Source organism: Stenella coeruleoalba (genome assembly GCF_951394435.1).
Source record: "Stenella coeruleoalba genome assembly, chromosome: 5".
Lineage (NCBI taxonomy): Eukaryota > Metazoa > Chordata > Mammalia > Artiodactyla > Delphinidae > Stenella > Stenella coeruleoalba.
The window spans coordinates 28,404,477-28,417,185 of record NC_137150.1 but is presented as its reverse complement, the minus strand read 5'-3'; the positions used below and the strand labels follow the sequence as shown (position 1 = coordinate 28,417,185).

Here is a 12,709-nt window from a genome sequence, read left to right as displayed (position 1 = left end):
GGCTCTGAGTTTTCTTATTAACTTAATCTCTAGGTTCAAAAGAAAGTCTGTCAGAACTTACAACCATAATTGACATATTAAGAACAGTTTAAAAGGATTTGGTATCACTGACAAATGGTTACCTGAAACCCACATTTTATAGGAAATACAATAATTTCTTTAAGGACTTGAAGTCACAGATTATTCATCTGTTGTCAATGTTAAATAGTATTGTAAGCAAAGAACACCCTTGATATACAAAATGCTGACAGCCAATTTAGCAAATAAAATCAAAAACACAATCTTCTAACCTCCTTATATTTAAAAATACATATATAGTAAAATAGCTTCCAAGAGCACTTCATATGTAAGGTTAGAAATTAACATATTTTAGAAACTATTATTTCTGACTATGGGAGAAGAAACAAACTTCTCAGTCTGGCATACAAGGCCTTCTGTGATCCACTTCTTCCTACCTATTTTCTGAAACTCCCTCCCTCTTTACATTACAGCTGGCAGATTTTTAAACACCTGTGACTAAGCCCTGGTATCACCTCCCACAGGAATATTTCCTTGCCCACCTCTCTCCTGAAGACCAGTTTAGAAATTTCTATTCCAGTGGTTCTTAAACTTTTTGGTTTCAGCTTCCCTTCACACTCTTAAAAATTACTGAGAGGCTTCCCTGGTGGCGCAGTGGTTGAGAGTCCGCCTGCCGATGCAGGGGACACGGGTTCGTGCCCCGGTCCGAGAAGATCCCACATGCCGCGGAGCGGCTGGGCCCGTAAGCCATGGCCGCTGAGCCTGTGCGTCCGGAGCCTGTGCTCCGCAACGGGAGAGGCCACAGCAGTGAGAGGCCCGCATACCACAAAAAAAAAAAAAAAAAAAAAAAATTACTGAGGACTCAAAAGCTCTTGTCTATGTAGGTTATATCTATCAATATTTACTGAATTTGAAATTAAAACCAAGGATTTTAAATTTTTATTCATGTAAAAGATAGTAAACCTATTAAATGTTTACGTAAAAACATTTTATTTTTAAACATATTTTAGTTTTAAAAACCACTTTTTTCAAAGAAAACCTTTCGTGAGAAGAGTGATACAATTTTACACTTCTGCAAATCTCCTTAACGTCTGCCTTAATAGAAGACAGCTAGATTCTCATCTCTGCTTTGCACCCAGTCCATTGAGATAACACAATTTATATTGCCTCTGGCAATCTCCATCGTATACTGGTAAACAAATAAGGGCAAAAGAAAAGCAAATAATGTCTTAAGTTATGAAAATAGCTTTGACCTTGCAGATCTCTGAGAAAGAGCTCGGGGACCTCCAGAGGTCCCCAGACTGTACTTTGAGAACCACTGCTCCATTCTTTTTGTTTGTTTGTTTATTGGAAATCATCACTGCTCCATTCTATGCCTCCCATAATACCGTGAAGAGGCTCTATTTGCATGTAACACACAGTATTAGAATTATCTGTTCATTTGTCTGTCTCTCTTAAAGTTCCTTCAAGCCATGAGCTTTCTTCAACTTTGCATCCCCAGTGCCTCATAGAGCATAGAGCATGTATCTTCTCAATAAACATTCCATGAATAAATGGTAAATATAGGAAAATATTCACACACTCTAATAGATAAAGGTATATGTGAATGAAGCAGATTTTCCATGGCCAACTCTTCAGCTAACAGAAATGTATAAAAGAAAAATCTTATGATAAATTGACAACAATGCTAGAAGTAGAATAAAGGATACATTCAGACCTGGCATAATCATACTAGATTAGACTTTACAAAGTTCAGCCCTGAGGGAAAAAGAAAAGAACATCCTAAAAAGCATCTTAGACTATAAACAAACACCCACTGCTCCAGCCTTCTGACGAAATAAAAGTATCACCTCTGCAACAAGACAATTAAACCACTGTTTTAAAAAAAAATAGGGGAGGGGGGGTTGCTGTCAAGGTAGGGAGAGTGCCAGTGATGGATGACTAAGGATCAAACAGGCATTCCCAGCTTATGAATTTCTTAAAATTTTGTCAACCAAATTAGAATATGAAAAACATATTTTCCTGTCTTTATTTGCATTGTTTGATTTCAAATCAATGCCTCCTTACATTTCTATGAATGAACATCACCCTCCCAATCCAATTAAACAACATCATAACATCATTGAAGATAGGACACATATTTGCCTCTCTCACTTATACCTAGCCCAATACCTCAATGCTCAACCAATATCTCTAGGTTTGTTCATTAACTGGGTATCTGAAGAAGTACCTGTGCCAGGGAAAAAGTAATCCTTTTAAAGTAAGGCCTGGGATGGGGTTAGGGTGGGATGTCACACTAACCAAGTCGATGAGAAAAGCTCTTGGAACAATTCTCAAGCATGAAGGGTAAATTCAATGCAGAGCTAAAGGAGCCTGTGGCCCTAGGGAAGCCACTGCAGCCTGCACACCCTAGAGGTGGCGGCCTCCTTCTCTAGGTCTCCATTCTCAACTGTAAAATAAAGCTCTAAAATGCAGAGTCTCTCTGCCATAATTTTCAGGAAGTCTCTACCTTGCATGCCTAGGAAAGCCCCAACCTCTTGGAATAACAAATCTGACATTCCAAAGGTCTGAATTTTGACCAGAGTCAGCTCACTAGTATTCCACATCATATTAGCAAAGCATTCAATTACTGTTAAATCACTTACAACACAGGTTAATACTGTTACCACATTTTCTAGACAAATTACTTGACCTCTTAAAGAGAAAAAGCCATGTGAATATTTTAGAAAATAGTCATTAAAATAATTTCCCAGTTCCTATTATGTTTTATAAAAGCAGATCACTTAAACTTTTAGTAGTTAAAATCACGACATATTTTTCACTGGAACCACAACCCGTAAATATGGTACCACACAAAGACATTCACTTTGGCATACTCTTAGAACAAGGTTCACAGAACAATAATAATGGCATAGTTTAGAAAACAGACTTTTCCGGGAGTCCCCTGGTGGTCCAGTGGTTAGGACTCAGCGCTTTCACTGCCATGGCCTGGGTTCAATCGCTGGCTGGGGAACTAAGATCCTGCAAGCCACATGGCATGGCCAAAAAAAAAAAAAAAAGGGAAAAAAAACAGGCTTTTTTTCTGAAGGGGAGAGAAACTATTATCCATTATGTTCACTACAAGTTCACTACATTCTCATTTTTATTTATTTATTATGTGACCTATTCAAAAAGCCTCAGGGACTTCCCTGGCGGTTCAGTGGTTAAGACTCCAAGTTCCCAATGCAAGGCGCATGGGTTCAATCCCTGGTCAGGGAACTAAGATCCCGCTTGCCACCTGACGCACCCCCCCCCCAAAAAAGAAAAGCCTCATACGGCCTTTAAATTAAGTGGATACAACAATGATTATTATTCTCATTTGATATTCTCACCAACTGTTAAGAACATCTCTATAAAATTAGCTAAAATCTGGTCATTAAATGCATGACACACAATTCCTTAAGAATTCTTAATTTCTGCAATTTCTTTCCTAGCATACTTTGAGCACCAGCCTTTAGAAAACTCAGTAAAGGGACTTCCCTGGTAGTCCAGTGGTAAAGAATACGTCTTACAATGCAAGTGATGCGAGTTCAATCCCTGGTCACGGAACTAAGATCCCACATGCCGCGGGGCAACTAAGCCTGCGCACCACACTACTGAGCTCATGCACCTCAACTAGAGAGCCTGTGTACCGCAAACTACAGAGCCCACGCGCTCTGGAGCCCGCGCGCCACAACTAGAGAGAAGCCCGTCCACCACGACAAAAGATCCTGAGTGCTGCAACTAAGACCCAATGCAGCCAAAAAAATATTAATTTAATAAATTTTTTTTTAAAAAGCTTGGGGCTTCCCTGGTGGCGCAGTGGTTGAGAGTCCGCCTGCCGATGCGGGGGACGTGGGTTCGTGCCCCGGTCCGGGAGGATTCCGCATGCCGCGGAGCGGCTGGGCCCGTGGGCCATGGCCGCTGAGCCTGCGTGTCTGGAGCCTGTGCTGCGCAACGGGAGAGACCACAGCGGTGAGAGGCCCGCGTACCGTAAAAAAAATAAAAATAAAAATAAAAAAAGCTTGGCAGTTTGACTCCAGAGCCAGTTCTTTTTTTTTTTTTTAAATAAATTTATTTATTTATTTATTTTTGGCTGCCTTGGGTCTTTGTTGCTGTGTGCGGGGCTTTCTCTAGTTGTGGCAAGTGGGGGCTACTCTTTGTTATGGTGCGCGGGCTTACTGCGGTGGCTTCTCTTGTTGTGGAGCACAGGCTCTAGGCGTGCGGGCTTCAGTAGTTGTGGCTCGCGGGCTCTAGAGCGCAGGCTCAGCAGTTGTGGCGCACGGGCTCAGCCACTCTGCGGCATGTGGGATCTTCCCTGACCAGGGCTTGAACCCGTGTCCCCTGCACCAGCAGGCGGACTCTCAACCACTGTGCCACCACGGAAACCCCCAGAGCCAGTTCTTAAAAAAAAAAAAAAAAAAGAGGGGCTTCCCTGGTGGCGTAGTTGTTGAGAGTCCGCCTGCCTACGCAGGAGACACGGGTTCCTGTCCCGGTCCTGGAGGATCCCACATGCCGCGGAGCGGCTAGGCCCGTGAGCTAAGGCTGCTGAGCCCGCGCATCCGGAGCCTGTGCTCTGCAACGGGAGAGGCCACAACAGTGAGAGGCCCGCATACTGCAAAAAAAAACAACAACAAAAAAAATAAAACTCAGCAAGTATTAAAATCAGCATTAGGAAGTCCATTTCCCATTTCAAAAGGATTCTTCCCCTTACAAAAAGAATCAGGATTTCCTTAATTCAATCAGCAGGGCAACAGTTTCTATATAGACTAAGAGATAGAAATGTTAATACACAATTATAAGCACATCAGTGGTTTGTTTATAAAATCTTCAGTGATTTTCAGACTTGAAAAGAAACATTCAGAGGACTATCACTGTTTCATTCATTCAGCCACATGATAACTATACATGCTCAGCAGAAAGAGGCACCCCAGGAATGAATGAGTTGACACATTACATTAAGTAGAGGTACATTAAGTGTGGGGGAGGAAGCAATGTGCAGAACAATGTTTAGAGAATGCTATGTTTTTGTTTCTTTAAAAAAAAAGAAGGGGGATATATAAATACGAATATATTTGCTTATACAGCACTTAGGAAAAATGCATTTGTAATCACTGGTTGCTTCAAGGAATGCAAATTGGGTAGCTGGGAGACAGGCAGAAAGGAGACTTCACTGTACACTCTTTGTTTCCTTTTGAATTTTGAATCATAGGAGTGTACTACTTGTTCAAAAACAATAAATTTGTTTAAAAACCCACAAAATCCAGCATCTTGAGGCATCTAATTCCTGTACTTGAGGCATCTGATTCCTGCCAAGTACAGGAAAGGGCATTTTCAATCCCCTCTACCAATCGGATCTTTCACCTCTGAATGCAAAAACACACACCTCACATGTGTCTCCTTGCTTTCTTTCCAACCTTTTTCTCCTTTCCTCATCAGCCAAGATTATCTCCATCTGTCTTTCCCCACTAGCTCCCTTACTGCCTACAATCTATATTTTGCCCCACCCCTCAATTAAGAAAGTTTTATTGCCAAGTCCTTCAAGACCAAATTCAAGTCTGGCTTCCAGGATGCCTTCCCTTACTAGTCTAGCTCACATTGACCTTGGTCTCCTCAGAATTTTAGGGTTTTTTAAAACACAATTAAACATTACCCTATATGTTGTGTCTCTCTTTTTTTATTTTTAATAAATTTATTTATTTATTTTTGGCTGCGTTTGGTCTTCATTGCTGCGCGTGGGCTTTCTCTACTTGCGGCAAGCGAGGGCTACTCTTCGTTGCAGTGTGTGGGCTTCTCATTGCGGTGGCTTCTCTTGTGGAGCACGGGCTCTAGGCATGCAGGCTTCAGTAGTTGTGGTGCGTGGGCTCAGTAGTTGTGGCTCGCGGGCTCCAGAGTGCAGGCTCAGTAGCTGTGGCCACGGGCTTAGTTGCTCCACGGCATGTGGGATCTTCCTGGACCAGGGATCGAACCCGTGTCCTCTGCATTGGCAGGAGGATTCCTAATCACTGCGCCACCAGGGAAGGCCCTATATGTTGTCTCTTAATGTTGATTTTTACTGTATATGTCTTGTACCCTCAATCAGAGTAACAGCTGGGAAAAGATGGATTCATTTTCAACATATGACATATGGTAATTCAATTCTGAAATTATTAGAACTTTTCATTCACCTCTAAAGAAGTTCTAAAATTTCATTTCACCATTTCTAACCATGAAACTTAAGACTGACATCTATATCCCATCCAAAAAATTAAAGGGAGAAAAAAAAGCCAAAATATATTACTTATTCAACTACTAAAAATCTCTCACTTTAAAAGAAGCTCAAAAAGCTATTTCTGATGTAAAATGCAAAACTATGAAACTTCCAGGAGAAAATCTACGTGACCCTGGGTTTCACTATGAGTTTTCCAGCCAACATCAAAAGCAGGATCCAGGGACTTCCTTGGCGGTACAGTGGTTAGAACTCCGTGCTTCCAATGCAGGGGGCACAGGTTCGATCCCGGGTTGGGGAACTAGGATCCCACGTGCTGCATGGCATGGCCAAAAAATTTTTTAAAAGGAGAAAAAGAAAAACAAAGTACGATCCATTGGGGGGAAAATGGTAAGTTGGACTAATTAAAATTAAAAACTTCTGTTCTGTGAAAGACACTGTTAAGAAAACCAAAAGCCAGGTTACTTACCATTGCAGTGGCACAGTTAAGCAACAAGAAGCTGGGATGATTTAGAGTTGGAAACATTAGTAGAAACTCATGTTTAGTTTAACATGGAATGAGATGGTTAAAAATATTTATTTAAAATTTTAAAAACAAGGGACTTCCCTGGTGGTCAAGTGGTTAAGATTCCACGCTTCCACTGCAGGGGGCATGGGTTTGATCCCTGATTGAGGAACTAAGACCCCGCATGCCACGCAGCATGGCAAAAAAATTAAAAGTTAAAAACTAATAAACACAATAAAAGAAATATCCATAGAAATTATATATTCACAGGTTCAGATATTCACATATTTCCTTGCTCTGTCAGCCAAGAAGGCCTTGAAGCAACGATACCCTAGTAGTAATAAGCACACAGTGCTCAGATCTTAAGTTTCTAAATACCATCCTCCAATGAAAGGAACCAGGGCCCCTTGGAGAAATGACTGATCCTAGGAGTGAAGAAGGAAATAAACAAGATAAGCCCTGAACATCTTGTGGTACAAGAAAGTGCTAAAACAACAACAACAACGTCAAAAGGACACAGAAGCCAACTGAAAAAGTTCCCAGTGGCCAAGCTGTAACATTTTGAACAACAGAATTAAGTAGTATAGAATTATAACCTAAAGTATAAAAATCCACAAGTCCACACTAATATAAATGACTAAACAAACAAATAAATGGGAGTTGGGAAGGAGATGTATATCCCATGCAGAAGAATTTCAAGTAATTTATGTAGATACACACCCCCCTCAGAGATGGAGCACAACTCCCCTCTCCTTAAGTGTGGGCTGCACATAGTGCCTTTCATTCAAAGAGCATAAGATGAAAAGGGGAAGAAAACAATAACTTTACAATGGAGAAACCTGACAAACACCATATCAGCCAGGTGATCACCCTCAACATCAACAATGTAAGTCATGTTGATAGTATATGATGAAAATGCACTTTATCTCTGTAGTCCTCCTCCCAAAAAGTCATAACTACAGTCTAATCATTTTTAAAAAATCATCAAGAGAGATCCAATTGAAGGATACTATGCAAAAACACCTGATCAGTATTCCTCAGAACTGTCAAGGTCTTCAAAAATAAAGAACGTCTGGAAACTGTCAGCTAAGAGGACCTTTAAGGAAATACAGCAACTCAATGCAATGTGGTATCCTGGACGAAATGCGAAAACAGAAAAAACACATTAGGTAAAAACCAAAGAAATATGAATAAAATATGGACTTCAGTTAATAGCAATTTATCAACACTGGTTTGTTAAATGTAACAAATGTACCACAGTAATGTTGATAATAGGAGAAACTGGATGCAGAGTATATGGGAACTCTGGACAATCTTTGTAATTTTTCTGTAAACCTAACATTGTCCTAAAAAAATTTTTTTTAACTACTTCTGCCTTCAGATTCTCAAACATGCTTTTATCATTCCGTAATTCACGATCCAATCTTAACTTCTCAAGAATTACCCCTTGGGCTTCCCTGGTGGCGCAGTGGTTAAGAATCCGCCTGGCAATGCAGGGGACACAGGTTCGAGCCCCGGTCCAGGAAGATCCCACATGCCGTGGAGCAGGTAAGCCCGTGTGCCACAACTACTGAGCCTGCGCTCTAGAGGCCACAAGCCACAACTACTGAAGCCCGCGTGCTACAACTACTGAAGCCCACGCGCCTAGAGCCCATGCTCCACAACAAGAAAAGCCATCACAATGGGAAGCCCACGCACTGCAACGAAGAGTAGCCCCCACTTGCCGCAACTAGGGAAAGCCTGCATGCAGCAACAAAGATCCAACGCAGCCAAAAATAAATAAATAAAATTTTAAAATTAAAAAATAAAAGAATTACCCCTTACTGTAACATTTTTCTCTTAAAAATTATACTCTTGGGAGGGAGGCTCAAGAGGGAGGGGATATGGGGATATATGTGTACATATAGCTGATTCACGTTGTTATACAGCAGAAACTAACGCACCATTGTAAAGCAATTATACACCAATAAAGACGTTAAAAATATAAAAAAAAAAAATTATACTCTTGGGGAGGGTCTAAATTTATTATCCTTTTCTATACAATTTACCCCTTGCCTTTTTAGGCTTGCTTTTATATTATTAACATATATATAAGAAAGAATTGTTTTTTCTACTTTGTCAACTGGATGCTCAAGTGGAAGTCAGCTTTGCCTTTTTGCTGGCCTTTAAAAGTTTATCACCATTTTGCAACCATGATAATAATAATTCAGGTACAAAAAAAACCCTCAAGGGATGCTAACACTGGTGAAAGTTTGATGAAAAACAGGGTCTTTACTTGGACTCAAAGTATCCTCCCACGAAAATACTTATCAATGACAAAAGCAAAAATTAATAACTTTAAATGGAGAAATCAGGCTGACATCACTTTAATCAAGTAATCAAAGTTAAAACGACCAACAATGGAATGAACTGCCATCATGCATATGCTAAGGGATATACAATATCATTTCCACGGTTCTGACAAAAATGAATAATCTGGATCTAACCATGAAGAACAACAAACCCAAAAAAGGGACATTCTACAACATAAACTGATCTGTATTTTCCAAATATATCAAAGTTATTACAGACAAGAAAAAAGGAGTTGTTCCATGTTAAAGAAAATTACAGAGACCTGACAATCATACTCATAATGTGATACTGGACTGGGCAATGGTGGCAATAGTGTAGAGTATAATTAATACAACTGGTATAACTGGAATATGGATTATAGATAATAATATTTTATCAATGTTATATTTCCTAAATTTGAGAACTATAATATGGCTATGTAAGAGAATGTCTACTGATTATGCACAGTAACTTGGGTGGATCTTCAGGGCATTATGCTGAATGAAAAAAAGCCGATCTCAAAGGTCACATACCAGAGAATTTACACAGCATTCTTTTTTTTTTTTTTTTTTTTTGGCCACGCCACTCGGCTTACAGGATCTTACTTCCACAAACAGCGAGATTGAACCTGGGCCCCTGGCGGTGAAAGTGCCGGGTCCTAATCACTGGACCGCCAGGGAATTCCTTACATAGCATTCTTAAAAATGACAAAATCATAGAGATGAAGAACAGATTATTGGTTGCCAGAGGTTAAAAAGGGTGGGAGGGATGGAAGTAGCATGGGAGAGGCTTGTGATATAACTGTTGTATCTTGACTGTGGTGGTGATCGCACAAATCTATACATGTGATGAAAATGCACAGAACTAAATACACACATATCTAAGTACATGTAAAACTGGTGAGTTTTGAATAAGGTGGATGGATTGTATCAAAGTCAATTTCCTGGCTTTGATTTTTTCTATAGTTATGCAAGATGTTACCACTGGGGAAATATGAGTAAAAGGTAACCAGGATTCTTCCATATTATTTCTTACAACAACATGTCAATCTACAGTTATCTCAAAATTTTAAAAAAATTAAATGGTACCTACCTTTTTTTTCAAAATGTTAAAATTTTATTTACAAAGCTTCTTTGTTGTGCAGGAAAAAATGCTGTTACAATCTCACTGTAACTGATAGATGGTAGACTCACCAATCACACCTATCCACGCTCCAGCAAGAGTCTTACACAAAAACCTAACAATGCTTACAATTTCATTTGGGTGAAGTTCCCACAGAATTGAACTTCATTCCTTTTTGGGATGACTACAATGTACATAACAATGTTTAGAGTATGTTACTGTTTTACTTTTAAAAAGGGGAGATATATAAATATGTGTGGGGTGTATATATATGTGTGTGTGTGTGTATATATATATATATATATATATATATTTGTTTATATAAACCGAGGAAAAACGGTTGCCTCAGGGAATGAAAATTAGGTGGTGGGGGAAAGGGTGGAAAGATTAGCATTTCTCTAGGTTCAATGTTCCTAAGGCCCAAGGCTTTCTTCAGTTTAGGTCAAACATTATCAAGTGCCTACTATATGCCAGGCACTGTGCTAAGTATTTTAGTGGTGGTTGCAGGGTGAAACTAAATTATACAAGACACTACAAGAGATGGTTCCCCACCCTCAGACAGGGGTAAATAATTAGATATGGGAATTTCAAAGGAATGAGGTGAAATCTAAGACAAAGGTACAGGATACAGAAGTGGGGCTCCTGGTGCAACCTAGATGGTTTTGTAGAGGAGTACATTTGAGCTATAAAAGGCTGAATAAGAGCAAAGCTGGGGGTGGAGGGTGCAGAAAGCTTTCTCAATGTGGATGGATGCTGTACCTATAGCTGTATGTGTTATTAACATATGATGAGGTGTTATTATCCCATTTTGCAAATGAGGAAATGGAGGCACAGAGAGAACAGATAACTTGCCCAAGATCACATGGCTAATAACTTGGAACCATCTGGTTCCAAGACAGTAATAGAAAGCTTGAGGCTGGTTTTAGTATCTGCCTTGGAAAGACCTGGGCTATTTCACTCCTATCCTTTACTCCTCTCTCCTTCACTTTTTCTCTTCCTTCATTCTCCTAGCTCTCCAGATTTTCTCCTACTCATCCTCCTCCCTTGTCTCAATCATTATAATGGCCCTTCTCTCTCTCTGTGCCCACACATACCTTGCAAACCTTGATTTCAAATCTGGCCACTTCAAAACTAGTCAAAAACTATAGCAAAAGATTAGAAACAATTTCAGTGTCAATTCATATACAAATAGAGAAAATTTATGTTATATTGATACAACAGAATACTAAGAAACCATGAAAAAGAATAAAGCCGTTCTGAAACTACAGATCCATAATATCAAATATCTTTTTAAGTAATAAGAAAAGACACAAAGAACAATGAGTATGCCACTCTACCATTTGTGAGGGTGGGGGTTTACGCGTATGTATATTCATAACGGCATAGGTTAGCTAAGGAACAACACACAAAAACTTAAAAGAGTGATTTCCTCCTGAGAATGAGGAGAGGCAGAAGACTTACATTTCACTGTATTTGTTTTAAATTTTATATGATATGCATGTATCAACTATTAAAAATAAATATGTATCTAAATAAAATAGTTAAACAGAAATAGAACTACCACACGATCCAGAAATTCCAATCCTGGGTATATATCAGAACAAAAACAAAAACATTAATTTGAAAAGATAGACACACCCAATGTTCATAGCAGCATTATTTACAATTGCCAAGATATGGAAGCAACCTAACACACACAATGGAATACTATTCAGCCATGAAAAAGAATGAAATCTTGATATTTGCAACAACATGGGTGGACTTGGAGGGCATTATGTTAAGTGAAATAAGTCAGACAGAGAAAGACAAATATTGTATGATATCACCTGTAAGTAGAATCTAAAAAATACAAAAAACTAATGAATGTAATGAAAAAGAAACAGACTCATATATACAGAACAAACTAGTGGGGTGATGGAAGTAGGGAGGGGCAAGATAGGGGTAGGGGATTAAAAGGTACAAACTACCATGTATAAAATAAGCTACAAGGATACATTGTACAACAAGGGAATATGGCCAATATTTTATAATAACTATAAATGGAACATAATCTTTAAAAATTATGAATCACTATATTGTACACCTGTAACATATAATATTGTATACTGACTATACTTCAAAAAAATTTTTTTTTAATTTTTTAAAAAATTTAAAAAAATAGGGGGCTTCCCTGGTGGCGCAGTGGTTGGGAGTCCACCTGCCGATGCAGGGGACGCGGGTTCATGCCCCAGTCTGGGAGGATCCCACATGCCGCGGAGCAGCTGGGCCCATGAGCCATGGCCGCTGGGCCTGCACGTCTGGAGACTGTGCTCCGCAACGGGAGAGGCCACAGCAGTGAGAGGCCCGCGTACCGCCAAAAAAAAAAAAAAACAAATAGGGACTTCCCTGGTGGCACAGTGATCAAGAATCGGCCTGCCAATGCAGGGGACATGGGTTCGATCCCTGATCTGGGAAGATCCCATGTGCCACGGGGCAACTAAGCCCGTGCGCCACAACTACAGAGCCTG

General features: G+C 39.8%; 1 protein-coding gene across 4 annotated transcripts in view; it reads right to left on the bottom strand.

Annotated features, from left to right (window-relative positions):
* The window catches only part of PIK3CB (phosphatidylinositol-4,5-bisphosphate 3-kinase catalytic subunit beta), a 195,314-nt gene that overhangs the window by 156,623 nt on the left and 25,982 nt on the right, over positions 1-12,709 (bottom strand). The window contains exon 2 of one of the 4 annotated variants that reach the window (XM_079923349.1): positions 7,018-7,174. The exons of 2 other annotated variants lie outside the window; for them this stretch is intronic. The gene's annotated coding sequence lies outside the window, so the exon portion shown is untranslated. Of the gene's footprint in view, positions 1-2,947; positions 3,331-7,017; positions 7,175-12,709 lie in introns of those variants that run through there. One more of the 4 variants, XM_079923350.1, reaches the window with a different exon arrangement.